Source organism: Ambystoma mexicanum, chromosome 2q (assembly GCF_040938575.1).
Source record: "Ambystoma mexicanum isolate Mex_15411 chromosome 2q, UKY_AmexF1_1, whole genome shotgun sequence".
Classification (NCBI taxonomy): domain Eukaryota; kingdom Metazoa; phylum Chordata; class Amphibia; order Caudata; family Ambystomatidae; genus Ambystoma; species Ambystoma mexicanum.
In genome coordinates, this window is record NC_090924.1 from 922428408 (window position 1) to 922448418 (window position 20011).

Consider the following 20011-nt stretch of genomic DNA (forward strand, 5'->3'; position numbering starts at 1 on the left):
TGTTATTTGTGTGTGGAAAATTAATAAATTGTTTTTGAAAAAAAAAATAATTATCTATACAAATAGCCATAGATTCAAATAGTCTCACTAAAATACAAACATTATTAATACAAATATTCTCTTAAAGTGCAAGAAAATTAAAGTGCTAGACACTGAAATGCTCTGGTGCATTTAAGACATACTGTGCATCATTGACACATTTCACTTAAAAAACCTCAGAAACCTATCCAAAAGTTTTAATTCCTAATATTTTATCTCATCTGTCAACTCTAAGTACACAGCTAAAAGTTCAAAACACATGAGTGCCGAATTGCTTCTGTAAGCAGTAATAGTTATCTGCGTATTCCGGGTCTCGTGCATATACGTTTTCTGTCTGGAAGTCAGCTTTAAAGCTAAGGCATTCTTCAAGGGCCTCATTCTTTGTTTCAGACTCTGTTCAGGAGGTCGATTTGATAGTGTCCCTATTGATAATGTCACTGCCTCGTTTATTTTCTCCTTCCTTCCTCCCAATCTGTTTGTAAAGATTAACAATACCGTATAATAGTCGAACTATTGTATACACTGCAAAATTATTTTTCCTTTAAATTTGTATTAATTTTGAATGTTTTAATTTTTTAACAAGAAATGGGTCACTTACCCATATTTTTAAATGTGTCTCAATGTCAGGTTCCAACAATTTAAATGTTTGCATTTGTTCTGCTACACCCAATGGAGTTGTTTAAAATTTCCATCTTCATTTTTATAAATTCCTCTTGTAGGGGTAAAAAGACAAGGAAACAATGTTGGTCTGACAGCATTGCTGCTTAGGAGAAACCCACTGCACTTTGGTGTTCTCCTTATATAACCATACTCTTTACTGTCAATATGATTTCACTTCCTGTTCAGTCTAGGAATACATTTATCTTGGGAGTTGTAGTCCCTCTGGATTTTAATGTGGTATTCGGTTGGACCAACGGATATGATTAGAAGGTAAAAAGAACATTTATGCCCCTCTGCGCTAGCGTTAAAATGCTTATCCTTTTCACCTGCTTGATGAAGATAAATGTACATAAAGAAATGCCTCGAAATCAGTTTTTAATAAAGGACAAGCAATTACAGGAATTTTTACGAACATGTAAAACATATGGATACGATTCTGAGGTTTTTTAAGTTTAATTGTTTAGCACTTTAAATGTTTGCCACTTTAAGAGAATATTTGTATTCATAACTTTTGTATCTTAGACAGAATGTTTGAATGTATGGCTATGTATATGGATATTGTTATATAGGGGGTATACCAAAAGCAAGATTCTAAAAAATAAAAAATAATACTGTTTGTAAATATGAAATGGTTTTCATTGCAGTGATGATTTTTGTTATAGAAATTGTTATATATGTTATGTCTAAGTATTTAAAAATCTGAGTACTATTTGCTGTAGGATTATATGCTGTTCATTTAACCCCACATCAATCATTTATACATTGTATGCCTATAGACCAGCAAGTGATGTGGGAAAAGGCCAGAAACTCTTATATAATTTACGAGTACGTGAAGGTGGCTGAGGGTCACAGGGCAAAGCATTTAGACAGAAGTTAATTATTCCTCTACTGGGGGTAATTAGGACAGAGAAAATATGGACGAGGACAGATGTATAGCTTTCTCAGATGAATACATGATGGGGCTTCTAAGTGCAACTTCTATATTAACAGAGGATGAATGCACTGCGAATTTGACAAATTGGGATGAAATGGCCCAATCAGAAAATAGACTAAAAGGATGGAATGACATGGAACCATTATGCTTGAGTAAATGGCAGTAAAATACTTCCTCATGGATTGGCAGCGGGAAACAAGGCAAGTATTTTTTTTTTAGACCAAAAGCAATTTAAACTGAGAGGTTGTGCAGCAGACACAGGAGGAATTGCTGAAAGCAGATGAAGAGATGATAAAATCAATACCACTTGATATGCTTAAAAATTGATTGGGGGAACTGACAAATGAGATGGATGAATTCAAAAGCTTTGCTACCGCAGAATGTATTAAGATATCTAAAATCATTTTCAAATCAGAATGGGCCCTAGTGCTAACAGTGACAACCAAGTAAGAAATAGAAGATATACCTCGTACAGAAATCGTGAAGGAAGTGGTGAGGGAGACCCTCATGGAAGAGCAGAAGGGCTGTCAACTTCCTATAGAAATGAAAATCAAATATACCAAAAAAGGGGGGCATACAGAGAAAGAAATAGGAAAAGAGGCCTGAGAAGAGGAAGATCAGTTTTAGACAGAGCAAGAGGAAGAAAAGAACCGTGCGAGGGACAGGATCCAAAGATGACGAGAAGCAGACATCCCTGATACAAAATCTATCAAGTAAAACACTAACATTTAATGGCGTTTCATTCTTAGAAAAAGATTTAGGATTTCTACCTACAAAGGAACTCAATACATTTAACTTTCGAATAGAGTTCCAATCTTTTATGCAAAAGATACATCAGAGAACACATCATGACTAAAATAAACCTTCATATTTTAGTCTCCCTACATTTATGACAACATCAGAATCACTGTTTTTCAAAAAAGATCTTAAAATATATAGAGTGATTGGAAAAAGTAGAGCCATACGTGTGCAGGAATATCACCAAGAAAGAAGAACAAGCACCTAAAGATCTAGCTAGCAACAAATCCATAATAATTAGAAGAAATGATGAAGAGGGCGTAATAGTGATACAGAATCGTCAAGATTATGCTGATGAATGTAAGGATACTGGACCTATGATAAAATACAACAAGATCTAACTACTAAATTACAAGAAATAATACAATTAGGTATAATAAGAGCTAAGGACCATAGTTGCATATCTAAGCAGGAAGCTGATTTTCTAATGCAGAAAGGTTCCTTCATCCCAGTGCTTTAAGCATTACCTACGATACATAAGTACTACAAACGTGCTTAGAGATGCCACCAGTATGACCTATAGTATCGGGAGTCTCCACGGTACTATAACCTTTGTCTCAATATGTGGATGTGTTCTTACAGAACTATATTCTAAGAATGAAATCTTATCTGAAGGATACTACACATATCTTTAATATACTGGAAGATAAGCCTTTTGAAATAAATTGAAATCTCATGTTAGGCCTGGATGTAGTATTGCTGTATACTAATATCCCATAACAAGCCACTCTGGAGTTAGTAGGAGCCATGTTAGAAATAGAGGACCCTATGTCTTACACACCAAAGAGATTCTTTTACTGGTGTATGGTAATCGTACTGACCGAAAACTACTTCCAGTTGCAGGGGGAGGTGTTTAAACAAATACAGGATACTGCAATGTGAGCCACAGTAGCTACCAGCATAGGTCACCTTTATGTTAACTGTTTTGAGAAAAAAAGGATTTGTACTGAAACCAATCACTACATAAATAATATATTGAGGTGGAAACGTTTCATAGATGAATTATAGTCAACTAGGAAGGATCAAAATCTGAGGCAGAGAAATTTGTGAAATAACAAAATTCACAAAATAGGCACTAACAATTCACAGTGCATATTAGTGATAACCCTATAGATTTTCTAGATGTGAAAATATTTGCACACAAAGGCATTCTGAAGATGAAACCATCTGATAATAGAACAGATGGAAATGCCCTACTGCACAAACAGGGTAATCATCCAAAAAATATAAAAGACTATTTGCCATTTGGACAATTCGTCAAGCTCAAAAGGAACAGCAGCTATAAAAATACATGTCAAGATGAGGACAACTATTAATATCTAAATAAAGAAATAGATGGTACCAAGAACAAAGCCTAAAAAAATATGAAATGATTCTGGTATAACAATAGACAGGCACTCCTGAAATCTCAAAATTCTAAAGATACTAATCCCCAAAAGAGGGAATGTTTATTGTATACAAATAGATACACGACTGTGTCATATGAAATCAAGAACGTTATTAAGAAGGGGAGATTCTTAACAGTGGAAAGTCCATGTTTGCACCACGAATCTTTGCTTATAAAAGAAGTACTAACATACAGGATTTAGTAGTGAGGAATAATTCAAAGAATCAAAGAGAAATCAAATTTTGCCCCAAATATGAGCATTACCAGAGGACAAAGCCCATTACCCCTGTGGTAATTGTATAATGTGTGCTGAAGCACTATGTGTGGGAAAAGTGGACCTGGGACTACCAAATAAATGGAGATTAAACAGTTTTACTAATTGTAATTCCAAAATGGTTATATACATGGTTTTAATGGGTTGTGTTTTATTGTATTGTATTTAGTTATTTATATAGTTCTCTTCCCCATTTGTATGGTCTCAATGCGCTTTGTGGCTGGAATGCCCTCAGTGACCACGGTCGACGTGGTTGAGGTTGTAAGAGTTTAGTTTAAGAGATGCTTGTGTGCATTTTTTGCAGGCTTAGGACTTAGGTGGCTGGCTAGGCTCCATTAAGTAGTCCAAATGTAGGCATGTGGGTGGGCGCTGTTGGTGGTTTCGGATAGAGTGCTATTGTTGAAGATTCGATGTGTGTCCAGCTTTACCAAATTTTCTTTCGTTGGTAGTCGCTGTATTCTAGTGGCAGAGGTGTTGAGGTCCATCAGGGGTTTCAGTGGGGATGGCTATGTGCGTTGCTAGACCGGAATAACACAGCCATAGCTGCATTCTATTATGCATGGATGTTTGGCTGTGCCTTTGGCCTGTGTTTACAGAGGTGGTGTAAGGTATACATACCGTATGCTTTAAATTGTTTTGGCTACAGTGTTATTTTTTTCTTTAACCTCTGTGGACTGCATGGTCTCATTGTCTGTGGTCTCTCTGGTGCGAAAGTCTGAGCAGGGAGGGCGAGAGAGGTTTATTGCGGTGTGCCTAAGCGAGTGCTGCTGGCTTCCCTTGTGTATTTATCGAGTCGGAGTGTTGTTGTGCATGGGGCGATAGTTTGTCAAAGTCAGCCGATGCAAACGCTAAATTTATCCATGTTGTGAAAGGATGAGGAGTAAATTTTAGTGCGGTGTGCCTCAGTGAATGCTGCTGGCTTCCCTGCGGTATTTATCGGGTTGGAGTGCCATTGTGCATGTGGGCAATGGTTTGTCAAGGTGAGCCGCTGCGGACGCTTCTGGCATCTGTGCTGTAATTGGTGTATAGGAATGTTGGGTTCAGTAATGTAGTTTAGAGATGGGAAGGGATTCAAGAGGATGTTGGGAAAAGCCAGGTTTTTAAGGCATTTCTGAATTTCAGGTGATTTTCAGTATTGCGAATGTGTAGGGGTAGGGAGTTCCATATTATCAGCGCTTGGATGGAGAAAGAGGATTCACCCAGTCTGGAGGAGTTGTGAAGTGGGAACATTGGCGATATGCTGTGCGAGATCCAAGACTCCTTGAGGGCCCCGTGGGCTAAGATATATAGGGAAAAAACAGAGAAAGGTTAAGACCAGAATGATTGAATGTAAAAGTTGAATACAAAAACGAATTATGGAGGCACCTATAGTGAAACACTTTATAGAATTGAAACACAAACCAGAAGAATTCAGATGGGTAGTGCTCCGAAAAGTAGAGGGAGTATACCCCCAAGGGAGTAAAGAGCAGCTCACAATGTTGGAACATAAAAAGTATTTTTAGACTATGCAGGGCTCAAAATGGATTAAATGAAAATATTGAATGGGAAGTAGTTAGAAAAATATATAAAGTAAATACGATATCTTAGATGATAGATATTGAGCTAATTGAGAATAGCTCAACACTATATAAATAGGCAGACATAGAGTGACTCTTGAGGCAACAGGACGTCTCCATATTTAAACATAGAATAATTTAAAGAGTAGATACTCATTATGAGAGGGTGAATAAGATGAACATTCAAACCCAACTGATTTTTTTACTTAATCCACTTATAGGGAGAATGTTGATCCTGGGTTGTTGGAATAGTCATATAATAATGAGAGTACGAGAATCTAAATGGGTATGTTGCCTAATTCCCTTCTAAAATAAAAGTGAATCCTTGCTTAATTCTTGCAAGTAACATCAAGAGCATAAGACTAAAATGAAAGAGAGTTGCATGTATAGCACACTAAAACAGCATGGTATGAAAAAGTAGAGCAAGATTATCAATTTTAAGCTAAAATGAACTAGAATTCCCAAGATAAATGTAGTCCCAGAGTGATCAGGAAGTGAGATTACAAATGCTAAAAGACGCCGCGTCCATATAAAGAAAACACAGAGGAACAGCAGGTTTCTCCAGAATGTATGTTCTTTACGTGTGCAGCCCAATAAACAGCATGGTATGAATTGGCAGCCACTCAAGATGAGTGAAAGAACACAACGTTAAAATCCAGAGGAACTACAACTCCCAAGATAAATGTATTCCTAGAGTAAACAGGAAGTGAAACCATATTAGCAGTAAATTGCACGCCCATAAAAGGAGAAGCAGAAGTGCAACGATAGCCTCCTAAGCAGCAGTGCTGTAAGAAAGGCGGATACAATTAGAAGGTAAGAAAGAAGGACATGTGTGCCCCTCTGTGCTAGCTGAGGAGTCCTTTAAAAGTATAATATCCGTTTCACCTGCTAGATGTAGAGAAATCTGTTTTGAAGAAAGGAAAAGTGATTGCAGGCATTTTTTACAAACAAGTAGATGCTAATTCGTTGTGTTCACCAGTATTAGGAAATAGGAGGTTAAGCTAGTTTTTCTGTCGCTTTACCCTTAGAAACGGAATAGATGAAAAATGCAGATGGATATTATGAACAATCCCGGGAGGTGTAGCAGAAGAAATGCAGAAATGTAAATTGCTGGAACTTGACATTGAGAATAATTTAGGAACATGGGTAAGTATCCCATTTTTTAAAACAAAATAAAACATTACAAATTAAGAAAATCAAAAGGAAAGTGATTTTTGGAATGTCCACACAATAGTTAGATGATGCAGAACTGTTAATCTTTATAAAGAAGGGGATAAAAGAAGGAGAAAATAAATGGAGCAGTGACATTGGTCCTCATTACAAGTCCGGCGGTAACCCTGCTGGTGCTTGCCACAGGACTCGCAACACTTTCCCGGCGCCTGACTTCCCGATGCCACCGGGACATTACAAGTCCCGGCGTATCAGCAGGTCAGGTGCAGGCAAATGTTAATCCCCATTCCCATGGAGCCCCATAGGACTCCACGGGAGAGGGGAGACAGTAGCCCTGGCACCATTGCTAACGGTGCCAGTGCTCCTGTGAAAACTCTGTGGGCGGGTGCTGTTGCGCCTGGCAGGTCAGATGTGCCGGGATCAGTGGCCACCTCCTGCAAAATTGTAGTGTGGCGATATGGAATGGGTGCCAGTACGTTGCTACCCGCACCCTTAATTCCAGACCACCACACTCATAATTGGGCCCATTATCGAATAGTGACACTATTAAATCGACCTCTTTAACAGAGTGTAAAGCACAGAATGAGGCCCCTTAATAATATCTGAAGATTAAAAGTAACTTCCAGACAGAAACATGTACACGTAGGGCTCCCAGAATAGGCAGATTCCTATATGTACTTGCAGAAGAAATTGGGCACTAATCTGTTTTGAACTTTTAGCTTAGTATTGAGATAACATTTTACACATTAAGACTTATGAACAGGATTCTGAGGCTGTTTTAAGTAAAATGCATCAATTATGCATTGCATGTCTTAGATGCACAAGCACACTGTCCAGCACTTTAATTGTTTAATTGTTTAGCACTTATAATTTTAGTACTTTTCAGGAATATTTGTATTCATAACTTTTGTATTTTAGTGAGAATATTTGAATATACGGCTATGTATATGGATATTGCTCTATAGGAGGTATACCAAAAACAAGATTCTAAACAATTAAAAAGAATATTTTTTGTAAATATGAAATGTTTTTCATTACAATGACGATTTTGTTCTAGAATCTGTTATATCTTAATGTTTCTAAATGTGTGGACTATTCACTGTAGGGTTATATGCTGCTAATTTACCCCCTCGTCAATCATTGATTTATTGTATGTCTAGAGACTGTCGAGTGATGTGGTATATTGAACTACGAGTACACTGATAATTAACCACCAAGCCTAGGTATATCTCACCAAATTAACAGTTCTGGCATTTCAGTGCTACAATCTATGTATGCATTTTTTCCCTTCATAAGTAGACTTCCGGTAAAGACAAGCACAAGTAGTTTACATGCAGCTTAAACCAAGAAATGCCTCTTGCATTAAAAAACTAACTTTTTGTTTTGGTTGTGAGAGCTAGAGTGGAATGAACATGAACACACTGGTCTACTAATGCAGAATGCAGACAGTATAATGGAGGCAAGTTCCAGTAGAGAAACATCGTTTGTCTCTATTGCTACCCTTCAGTGCTCCATTAATACCATCCACATTGTTAGAACATTAAGAGAAAAGGGGGATAGAAATAATTGCTGCCACTTGATGGGCACCCCCGAAATTCCAAGTACAACTGGCACACCACATAATATGTAAACTATTGCAGTAGACCTGGCACATTTAGTGGTCAACAAAATAACAACTGAATCTTCAATGAAAACTCTCTAATTCGGATAAGCATGTCCTTGGTGAAGTGAAGAACTACATCCATTTAAATTCTGTTTACATTTTGTACACACCATTTGCTGCCTTTTATCCACAGTGATCAGCTAGACTATATGGGAACAGTTTTAAACCACTAACACATTTTTGTAAACCACATCTTGTGCTATTGAATCTCATTTGGTTGGCAGAAACTCATGGCAATTATTTGAATAGAGTTCATGGTTGACTTCAGTGCATGAAAGCTGCTCTACTCACATCATTCTGTCAGAATGTGCACCTCCTGAAGCAACAATCGACCACAATTTACAAGCCAAATTAAATAAAGTAACATATACATGTAAGAATTAACAATACACATAAATAACCAAAAATAAAATAAAAATGAAATTCCAATATATAAGGGCCAAGTAGATCAAAGCTTCACAATACACATTGGGAGACAGACCTTATTCAGACCTGAAAGATTGATGTATGGGCTATTAAGGATCAGTCTCCATTTGCCCCCCTGTGATCACAAAATCGAGAATAAACCATTTCAGATGCATTGTGAGGTGTACAGATCGCTCAGTGTGACCAGACAGCCCACCAGTTAAGGGTACTTTATGCAGTGTGGAAAATGGGAGGCCAATTAGGGAAGCCCATTGGTCAAAACATGTGATGTGCAGGGGACAGCACGTGCTCCCATTGCCCACATTGCTCAGGGCACATGTACTGCAATGCCTTTCTCTAAAACAAGTTTCCTTATTCCTTTGCACAGATATTATGTGCTTACCTCGTGTTAGCATTGCTGTTCAGTTGCCAGCCTTCCAGGCATCTCTGCTGACTTAGTGGGGCAAAGGAACTGCCAAAGATGCGTGCTCCTCCACATCTATAGCACGAGGAGGAGATGTATATGAGTAAAACATCTGTCTGCTCCCCGGCTCTGCCAACCTACCTGGCCTCTCCATCACTGGCAATGAGGCCAGGTAGTGTGGAAGGAAAGGAGCTGGACAGTGGCACACATAATCCCAACACTCACCCTCAGCTGCCCACCTACCCGATCCTAAAATGAAAAGGCAGAGCAAGCAAGTTGGGGGTTGGAATCAGGAGGAGCCCAGGTCTTCGCACAGTGGTCAGGGAGGGGGCAACAGGACCACAGAGAGAGTGGCGTGTCCAAGGAGTGGCACTTGCTACCCCGTGAATCTGATCGGCCACCCCAGGTGCCAATTACCCTAATCTATGATAATTATGTGTGTGTGCGCTCGTACTTGATGCCAACCCTACATAAGTCAGTGTCCCACTTGGGCCACCCAAGTAAAAGGAGTCTGGACACGTCACTGCACAGAGATACTGTGCCCCTGCTCTGTATCAGGGAGAGGGATGTAGAGGGATGTAGAGGGATGCAGAGGGATGCAGCATACTATCCCTCTGCCTCCAATACACTTGTTGCCATGGAGAGGCTCTGAGTTGAGTCCAGGGAGGACAGCTCAGCGGCAACGTGCTCGCCTTGGAAACAAGACGACACGGAACAACACAGGTTCAATCCCCCGTCCGCTGCTTAGAAACCTCCTGGTATTAAACGTGTTATAAATAGGCAACTAAGAGACACATTCCTGTAACAGCGCCTCGATGCCCCTGGGCTGTGTGAGTGCTTTAAAATGCAAATAAATCAAAAAAAGAATTCACGGCATTAGATGCCTTCTTGGGTCCGAGGGAGCCAACATACGCGTCAAACTGCCTCTTTTCTGGTACAAGCCCTAGCAAAACGCTAATACTTAAAGGCGGGACTAGCTCTCGCAATCAGGAGAGTGGCACGGGATACATACCGAAAGCACATTGATCTTGACGAGGAAGAGAGCCTGAAGGCTGCCCTATATAAACCTTGAATTCATTCTTGTTTTCGGTGAAGGAGGCAGTATGGTGCTGCGCGTGCTGAGTTCTGTGCATAACAAATCCTGGCTCCTGGTCGCAAGCCAAGCCTGACAAACTCATAACAATTGTCGGGCCTTTTCAGCAAACTGCCTCTGAAAAAGCCCTTTAGGAAATCAGACCATTTTGTGCACGTCAGCATGACAAGCAGCACAAAATGTGTGTGACTCCAGTACATTTTCTCTCAACATCCTGTTCTAAACAATTCACCCCTGACCCGCAGAAAACGACTTTGAGCTGATTGCATTTTGCTGAATTGTGGTAATTGTGTAAAGTCATTACTTATTACAAGCGATGGAGGCGCAACCTTGAAAATCCCCGCACTCAGTGCGTTTCCCATAAATCAGAGGCCGGGTTCATATTTTGCAAATTTTATGTAAGACTGATTTCAAAATAGTGTCCCAACATTATTTATATATGTATTTATTTATTTATTTATTTATTTATTTATTTGTAGCATGTGTTGTACGACCAAACCCGGAGGTATCACGGCGTAGGTTACATGTGGCTGCTTTATCTGGTTACAGTGGAAGTTACAAAACAGCATTGCTGTTGCAACTTTAACAAAACATTTTTATTAGAATATTCTTTTGAAGGACTTTGGATTCATGGAAATGGAAAACAAGTATTTCTTGTGTGAAATGTCTACACTAAGTCATTTTAAACTTATGCAGACTTTATTTACAACTGCAACAGAAAGACGACAGGCCGATATACATTGCAACGTGCTTTCTAAATCCCCTTGCCCCAAAGCCACTCTCAACAGACTGCACTTTGACGAAACAGAAAAACGGACACAGCTCTGAATAAGACTTTTCACTGTATGTGAAATGTGCCTTCATTTGTATTTCAACCAAAATGAAAATATATTTTCAAATGACAGTAAATGCTATTGTGTCAGGCACATCATGTAATACGTAGTCTTGAGCGGCATGTGTTTGCACCCCTGGCACTTCCCTTGTGACTTCCTGTTTAGAGGCTGGAGGGGGCAGCACCGCAATTAGAAAGCAAACACAGCTCTACAAACATGTGTCCCTTGCCCATCTGTTCAGCAGCCTTTCACTGGCTTCTAAAGGGCCAGTAGATGTACACGTGTAGGAAACTTCTCTTCCCACCCTCACTGTTCCACCAGGAAGGTGCTGATATGGTGTGATTGGTAAGAGGAGAGGGCTGGGAAAGGGCATGCTGCAGACGCTCTGCAGGTGAGACATTGAGCCTGCACCTACATCACTGGAGACAGGGGTCTGGTGTAGGATAGCGTAAACTGGCCACCTTAGACTACACTGGCATAGGAAGGCAGGGACACTGCCATGGATTAGATCTGCTGGGGGTGCCCCTCACATGCCTGGTATAGTCACCATATAGGTATAATTGGACTAAGACAGCAGTGCATGTATATATGAGGCTGCACTGGCATGTGAAGATAGTGGCTCTGGCCTATCTTGGTGCAGCTCGGTCTACCACTGGCTTATCCTGACCCCACCCATATCAAGGCAGCCCTCTAGGTAGAATGAATGGTTACTAAAATAATATGTTCACTGCTTCAAGGGCTATGTGTTATTTTATTCAGCTTAAACATATGCTAGAATTATGTTGCAATGTCACTTCTTGTGCTGCTATTGGGTGAAAGGTTATGTGATGTCATTTCTGCCACCCACGGTATTTTGGGGGAACTGGCCTACCTGCAGAGATGCAAACACAACCACAACTCATCAGAGCATGCGCGGTGACATGTCTTTACACCACTCCCATGGCATTGGTATGACTTAGCATTAGTGCTGTAGCATCATTGTTTCAGGGGAAAAGAGAAGTACATTTAAAAAGGGGAAGCGGTGTAGGAAAATAAAAAGGGGTTTAGGGGACTGCCCTGTTTGTGGCCTAAAAGAAAATACACTCCAGGAGCGTTGCCTTTCTACTGATGCAATAATACACTTATGATTTCAGAAACAAGTGAATACATAGACCCAAATTCACAGATTAATGTCCCCACTGGAGCTCATTGTGGAATGAAGAATTGCCACGGAAGTAGATGTGTATAATAAGGGCAGGGAGCAGTTGTCCTTGTGCTGAATATACATGTATAGAGAGTATGAATAGCAAAATAGATCATATTTATGGTGTTAATGAAGAGAGGCAAGTTACGAGTTGGGGAAATAGGACAAGTACACACTGGTTCTTAAGTTGCTCCAAACGTTTATTTTTGATTTCAGGATGAGGAATGAAACAAAGCATAACACAACACAACTCTCCCCCTTTCGGCATCTAGGAGGGTCTCCCCTCAGGCAAAGTCGTGTTTGATTTCTTCAGGGTGGGATGTAGGGTGGTTGAAATGGTAAGAGCACTGAAAAGAAAAGATGCACAGAAAGGTCTGGTTGTAGACCCTCCTGAGTGGAAGAAATTCCATAGAACAGGGTATGTGACCCATGTTCGTTTTCAGTAGAGGGGCTCCCACACTCCTTTGTAACTTTGAAACAAAAAGATGTCTAAAGCAAAACAGTACCATTTATCGGGGGAAACCAAAAGGTCTGTGATGAAGTACCTACTCTAAAAGACTGGAGGGCCAAAGTCCACCCCTAGTCTAAAACTATTCTTGGAGGAACAGAGGCTCCAAAGTCCATCCTTAGTCTGTACCTATTCTTAAAAGACCAGAGGTTCAAAATCCTTCCCTAGCCTAGGAAAGTCAAAGGTTCCCGGGCATCTATCAGGGCAGTGTTCATCCAAACTCACAGTCACATGGAGTGGACCTGCGCATTGTTTTCAAGATGCTTGGCATCTCCTTATGGTTTGGTCATGAGCCAGTCTTTCGTCAAGGTCCTGGCTTTTCCAGGAATCAGTATCATTCAGTGAAGTTGTCTTTGTCCTTAATGAGCAAGGATACAGTACCAAGCATCTACTTAAGAGACACCTTACACCCCATTGACCTTAGGCGAATGATTGTGCCACATGGGAAATTGCTTTTCCGTTAATGGTCAATTCTGGTTGCATTTATTAGCCCTCTACCCTGGTCTAGTCCACAGTGGTTTTCCTTTTTTTTAGCGGGTCAGCTTACTATTTCCACCAGGGATTGGGGTGTAGCACCCAGCGATCTTCCTCCCATTCTCACCATGCTTGCCTTAATGTTTACTCAAGTGAATATAAGGTTTTCTTATCTATCAGTCCTTGAGCTCTGGGCCACAAGCTTCTATCTCTTGCATCGTGCATGGTCTTTAGTCCTACATATCCTCCAGCTGTGGCTCCAGTGGTTTAGCACACTGCTTCTCTAGTTGGCCTTCTTGGCATGGCCTCAACACTATACCTTTGTTCCCTGGCTGCATCAATGCTCTTATTACACTCTCCTTTGTCTGCAGTCTGTGTTTTGTGTTCTCATACAGCAATGCAGTCTTATTTCCCACCATGTCGCCTTCAAAATGAGGAGCTTCCTTCTCCCTTTTATTCACAGGTGAATTGGTAGGGTACGTCAGTCCAGGCTTTGATTTGTGGGTCTGTCTGTCCTTACAATCGGGTTCCACGTCCTCCCCATGTGCTTTGCCTCTCGCATTCATCAGCCCCATCTGTTGCCTTTTTCCATTGCTCCTGCTCCATTTTTCAGGGATTGATGGCCTATGCCTGGAGAATTTACTAACAAGGATAATGGTTTATGGGGCTGCAGATGGGCTTAGTCTCTTACTGGCAAAGCCTTCATAAGGGGCAAGCACCATTACATGGTCAGGCACCTTTCGAGGACCAGTGGCAGTTCTAATCCGCTTCAGTGGTCCCTACATTCTGTCCCTCAGTGGCCCCCTGCACCCATAATTGGCCATCCTCTCCAGTTATATCCTGGGGGAACACAGCAGGGGTGTAAAAACCTTTTATGCTGTAGGCGGTCAATTCACCGGTTGGATTCGTTTTATACAGCAGAGACTGTCCACAGCCTCTGTGTTGGGATGGGAAATGCATTTTGATCCCTCCTGTCCATTGTGGAACCCAAACCGGTTCCAAATTCTCATTTTTCAGACCAGGTAGACCCCCGACCTGGGCCGAACACCTTGATAGACCCAAAAATGCATGTGAGTGTTTGCAGGGATAGGAGCAAGAATGAACGACGATGCAAGGGGGACGGTTCCATAAGATTGCATGAGAAAGTTAAAGTCCTTTCCCTGAGGGGTCTGAGGAAAGAATGATTGTTCCCAGAAGGCCGCTGTTGGCTGATTCTAGAGTTGGGGTTCAGAATGTGGACTTCATAAGGGCTCTTCTTGAGCTCAGTGTGGGATTCCCTGAGACCCCTTTGGATTGATAGAGATTCAGGATTAGCCTAAGGGGAAACAGGTTAGTTTCTGGGGTTTTGTGACTGATCTGGCCTACAGGATGCAATGGGTATCCTAAGGCTCCCATCCCCACCTTGCCTCCACCTCCATGCCTCGGGATTCCCTGATTCCCGTGTTGATGTCTGTACTGATTGACCTTCTCTACAGATGTTCTTCTACCTCAAACCTTGGGGGGGGTGGAGACACTCTGGGGTAGAGAAAAGAAAATGGGCGAACCCTCTTTTTTAGGGGGCCTGACTCGAGAGGGTTGAGAAGTATACAGATACGTGGGGGTAGAGTCAAAGGCTTCCCAAGCCAATAGCGTGACAGGAGGTCGCTATAGCCTTGCAAAAGGAGCTAGATAACTGCTAACTCAGAACAAAGAATCACCGTGGATGAATAAAACATTATAAATTTATTAAACAGGAAGACATTTTTGTGCCATAATCTGGCATATATGCATACATTAAATCTGCATTGTGAAGGATTAGTATACAGTGGTGACAGTCTATTTTATGTGTTGTTTTATATCACAACACATTGACGTTGTCGACACTTAAGTTTGTGTTTCTGGTTCGGTTGATAGCTGACAAGGGCAGAAGCTGATAGAGATGGAAAAGCGCTGCACTGAAAATACCGAACTGTCTTCAGGACTTGGAGGTCGAGTTCAGACCGGATGAATGAGTGAGATGTCGTCCTATGGTAAAAGAGGCTGTGTTAAAAACGGTGAGAATAGAGTATCCACTAATGGTGAGAAGGGCAAGGCAAACGGACCTACCGTGTGGACGTTGATAGGCGCCATGGCTGTTTGAGTGAATAGCGGCTGCTGGAGTTAGCGGCCGGGGGGGGACGATCTGCAAATGTCAGAGGCCCCAGTCTAAGTAAAAGAAGGTCAAAAAATTGATACGAAATAATCATAAGGCAGTGGCTACAACAAGGACTAACTCGTGCTGCTATGTCCAGTGAGCGGCCGTGACTCAGAGTTTGTAGATGAGGAGTGCTCGAGTCAACAAGTGAGTGGGAGTTGCAGTACTGATAATTAGTGGGGAGTCCGTGACTGCGTGGTGCTGGGATATGCAGGTGGTGTACAGAGGTACCTAGCCTAAGTACAGAGGACAAAACCACGAGTGAAACGTTGGGATATGGTTGTGACCAGAGAAGGTGGTACCAGCAGCGCGGGGAATTACGGATCTTACCTGTACGTGAGACAGGAAAAAGAGCTGTGTCACTGCTGTCGGTTGCGCTGGACTGACTGCGCATGTCAGGAGTTTAAAACGAGGCCGTAGTGCCTGCAGGGACTGCGCATGCGTCTGGGGATAGTGTAAGGGGTGGGAGCAGTCGCACTGAATGCGTCGGTATGCACGTATATTTAGGTCATGTGTATATTGGTGCGTGCACTGAAAGAGTCATGAATTGATCATGGGCGAAAAAATTAATTAATATTGGCACCATTTGCAACATGCATTATTATTCCATGAAATATCCATGAGGAAATCAAGTTAAAGGCTATTGAGCGAATATTGTCGAGTCGCTAGGTACATGTTACATACAATGCTGGCACTGCAAAATTACAAAACATGTGTTGCAGTAAAGCGACGTGAGTCATCAATAACATAGTTACCAGAAAAAACAGTTCAAAATTTCTGTATCGTTTCTGTGCTGGTAAATTAAGGACATGACTATACAACAGTAATGAAAGGAGTCATGGGTTGCAGTAAATCACAGACAAGTGCCAGAAAAAGATGAATCACGAAAAAAGATAGGAAATTGTTACAGGTGTGACCAGAACATCATGGATGTATACAAAAGAAAAACCTATTTGAAAAACCTCAGGGAGACTGACAGTTGGAGGGAGCTTGTTCTGGTAGTGGAAGAAAGCCCATGGGAATTTAAGTGGGTCAGAGCACAGGGGGGTGAACCGCACTTTTACTTATTAAAGAACAGGTTCCATTCGATGGAGATGTTAAGACCCTGTCTTACAGAGTCCAGACGATAAATCCATTTTTGCTCGAGTTTACGAAGGGCAAGATCCCTGTTGCCTCCGCGGAAGGGGTTGCCTACTGTTTGCAATATTGCCCAGAAGATGTCGTTGTGAGTGTGATTCATCATCTTGAAATGTGCCACTAGTGGTTTGTCTTCTGTTTGGTTTCGTACGCTGGAGCGGTGTTCACAGATCCGTTGTCGAATTTCTCTCTTGGATTTGCCTATGTAAATAAGATCACAGGGGCATTTGATGATATATACGGACCATTTGGTTTTGCAGTTGGTAAATGAGTTAAAGGTCCACTGTTTTCCTTTCAGATCAATGGTCTTGAGGTTAGCCGTGAGGTTACAGACGGAACAATTGCCGCATTTGAAGTGGCCTTTGACGGGTGGGAGGTTCCACAGTGTGGTTTGGGTACTGTCTGGGGCATCTCCTTCTGTGTACGTATGTACAAGTCGGTCTTTCAGGTTGCGACTTCGTTTGAAGGCAAATCTTGGTTTTTCCGGTTTAAAAGATTCTGTTTGTAGCTTGTCCCAGTGTTTTAGAACTGCCTTTTTAATTGAGTTACTCAAGGGGGTGAAAGTGGTGACGCAAGTCATTTTAGAGTTGGATTGATCTCTGACGGTGGGAGTGAGGCAGGCCTTGCGAGTAGTATGTTTGACTCTTTTTCTAGCTTGACGAATGATGTGGCTGGGGTATCCCCGTTCTTTTAGACGGGTAGCGAGTTCTTTACTCTTAGATTCGTATTCAGTTAATGTAGAGCAATTACGTCTGATGCGTAAGAATTGGCCATAGGGTAAGTTGGTTTTCAACCCTAGAGGGTGGAAGCTGGAGTACTCTAGTAGAGTGTTTTTGGATGTGGGTTTACGATATAAAGTGGTGCTGAGTGAATGGTTTGGATTCTTGGATATTGTTAGATCCAGAAAAGGAATCTGATGCTGACTATAATCCATGGTAAATTTAATGCACTCGTTTTGTGAGTTTAACCACAACAAGAACACATGAAGATTGTCTTCGGTCCCTTTCCAAATCATGAACACGTCATCAATATATCTTAGCCAACATCCGATCGAGTCTTTGAAGGTATTGTGTATGTTGTAGATGGAGTTCTTCTCAAAAGTGTCCATGAACAAGTTGGCCACGTCCGGGGCGAAAGTAGCCCCCATGCTAGTCCCGTGGCATTGTTGGTAAAAAGAGTGTTTGAAAATGAAGTAGTTTTCTGTGAGAGCTAGGCGGGTGCACTCAAGGAGAAAGGCGGTGGGTGGATCTCTTGTTATCCTGTCGTCTAGGTAAGTTTGGAGGACTTTTAGACATTCCATTTGCGGGATGCTCGTGTAGAGGGACTCAACGTCTAGGGTTACTAAAAAGTCATTTTGTTCGACTTTCGTTGTATCCAGTTTCTTTATCATAGCCGTGGTGTCTTGGATGTAGGAGGGCATCTTGCTGATAAAGGGCCGTAGGAAGTGATCCACATAGATAGATAAAGGCTCCAGGACTGATCCGATACCGGCCACGATAGGTCTCCCTGGAGGGTTGGTTATGTTTTTGTGGATTTTAGGGAGCAGATAAAATGCTGGAATAATGGGATGGTTGTTGACTAGGAAAGCTTTTTCATCCTCGTCGATCCAACCTTCGTCGTGTGCGTAACGCATCAGACTGATGACTTCCGACAGGATCCTTGACGTAGGGTTGACCGGTATCTGTCTGTAGAACTTAGTGTTCGAAAGTTGCCTTGTTACTTCCGTGTCGTATAGGGTGTTGCTCCAGAGGACGATACCGCCGCCCTTGTCTGCCGGTTTGATGAGAAACTGTTTGTTACTTTCTAATGATTTGAGGGCCAACCTCTGTTGGGTCGAGAGGTTATTCCTAAAGTGGGTTTGTTTGTTGAAAATGTTTCGCATTTCTAAGAGGATGCGATTCTCAAACGATAGGATCTCTGGACAAACCATGGAAGAGAGGGGGGTGAAAGTGGATGGTGGTTTAAGGCCTGTTGATTTTGGCAGTTCTTTTTCAGGGCTATCTCTGAAAAAATAGCGTAGTCGGATGGTTCGAAAGAATTTGCGTAATTCAACCTCAGTGGTGAACATGTCAGCGCGAGAACTCGGAATGAATGTTAGGCCTTTACTGAGAACATTGATTTCGTGGGAGGACAAGATGTGGTCGCTGAGATTGAAAATTGGGATCACCATGTTTGTTGTGCGCGTGGGGTCCAATTCCGTGTGCGCATGGGATGCTGGCCTTGGTATCGGGGTCTGCCCCGTTGTCCTCTCCCCTGAAAACTTGAGGATTGTTGGGGATTTGCAGGCCCTGTTGTACTTGAGTCTGAATCGCTGCTATTGGAGCTGTTGGAGAAAGTGACAAATTTGTTCCTTTGTTGTCTCCGTGGGTTTTGTCTATTGTTTGATGCCTGTGAGTTCTGTTGATTGTAAAAGCCTGGGACTAAATAAGGATAAGTTTTTTCCTCTTTATAGTTTTTTATATCATTTTGTAGTTTCCACAATTTTTTGTCGATTGTGAACTTTTGAAATTTCTTTATTTCCTCTTCTATCTTGTCCAGGTGTGTCTTTATCTCTGGTATTACAGATTCGTTTTTGATTTTGTCCTCGAGGATTTTGAGTTCTTCGTTTTGTTTCTTGGTTTCCTCGTCGGCTGTTTCAATTACTAGGATGACCCAGTCTCGGGAGCATTTGTTGCCAACACCGCTAAACTTAGTCATAAATCTGGGGTTGTCTAAAAAAACCCGAGGTATATTCTTCACTTGTAGACCTTCGGGAATAACGCCAGCTTTCAGGTACTCTAGCATGAGTTGGCCATGTGATTCCGTGCGTGTAAGTTTCTTCTTTTTTTGTAATAGGATGTCCAAGTCATTTAGTGCCGGATCTTTCACCGGTGCCGCTGGTGTGGTAGTTACACCGAGTAGCGAAGGGGTGTCTAAAAGTTTTTTATACAGATCATCGGAGAAGCTGACAATATTTACTTTCTCCATTTAATGTCTGTCAAATAAATGTTGCCCAACAACCAAGGGTTGTCCAAAGGGAAGAGAAAAGAAAATGGGCGAACCCTCTTTTTTAGGGGGCCTGACTCGAGAGGGTTGAGAAGTATACAGATACGTGGGGGTAGAGTCAAAGGCTTCCCAAGCCAATAGCGTGACAGGAGGTCGCTATAGCCTTGCAAAAGGAGCTAGATAACTGCTAACTCAGAACAAAGAATCACCGTGGATGAATAAAACATTATAAATTTATTAAACAGGAAGACATTTTTGTGCCATAATCTGGCATATATGCATACATTAAATCTGCATTGTGAAGGATTAGTATAC

The 20011-nt window shown here is 41.7% G+C and overlaps 1 long non-coding RNA gene across 1 annotated transcript in view; it reads left to right on the forward strand.

The window, feature by feature from the left end:
- Window positions 1–6425: 6425 nt before the first annotated feature.
- Window positions 6426–20011, forward strand: part of LOC138569037 (uncharacterized) — a 46371-nt gene continuing 32785 nt past the window's right edge. The window contains exons 1-2 of the long non-coding RNA XR_011303070.1: window positions 6426–6461; window positions 6677–6794. This is a non-coding gene — a long non-coding RNA (uncharacterized lncRNA). The remainder of the gene's footprint in view (window positions 6462–6676; window positions 6795–20011) is intronic.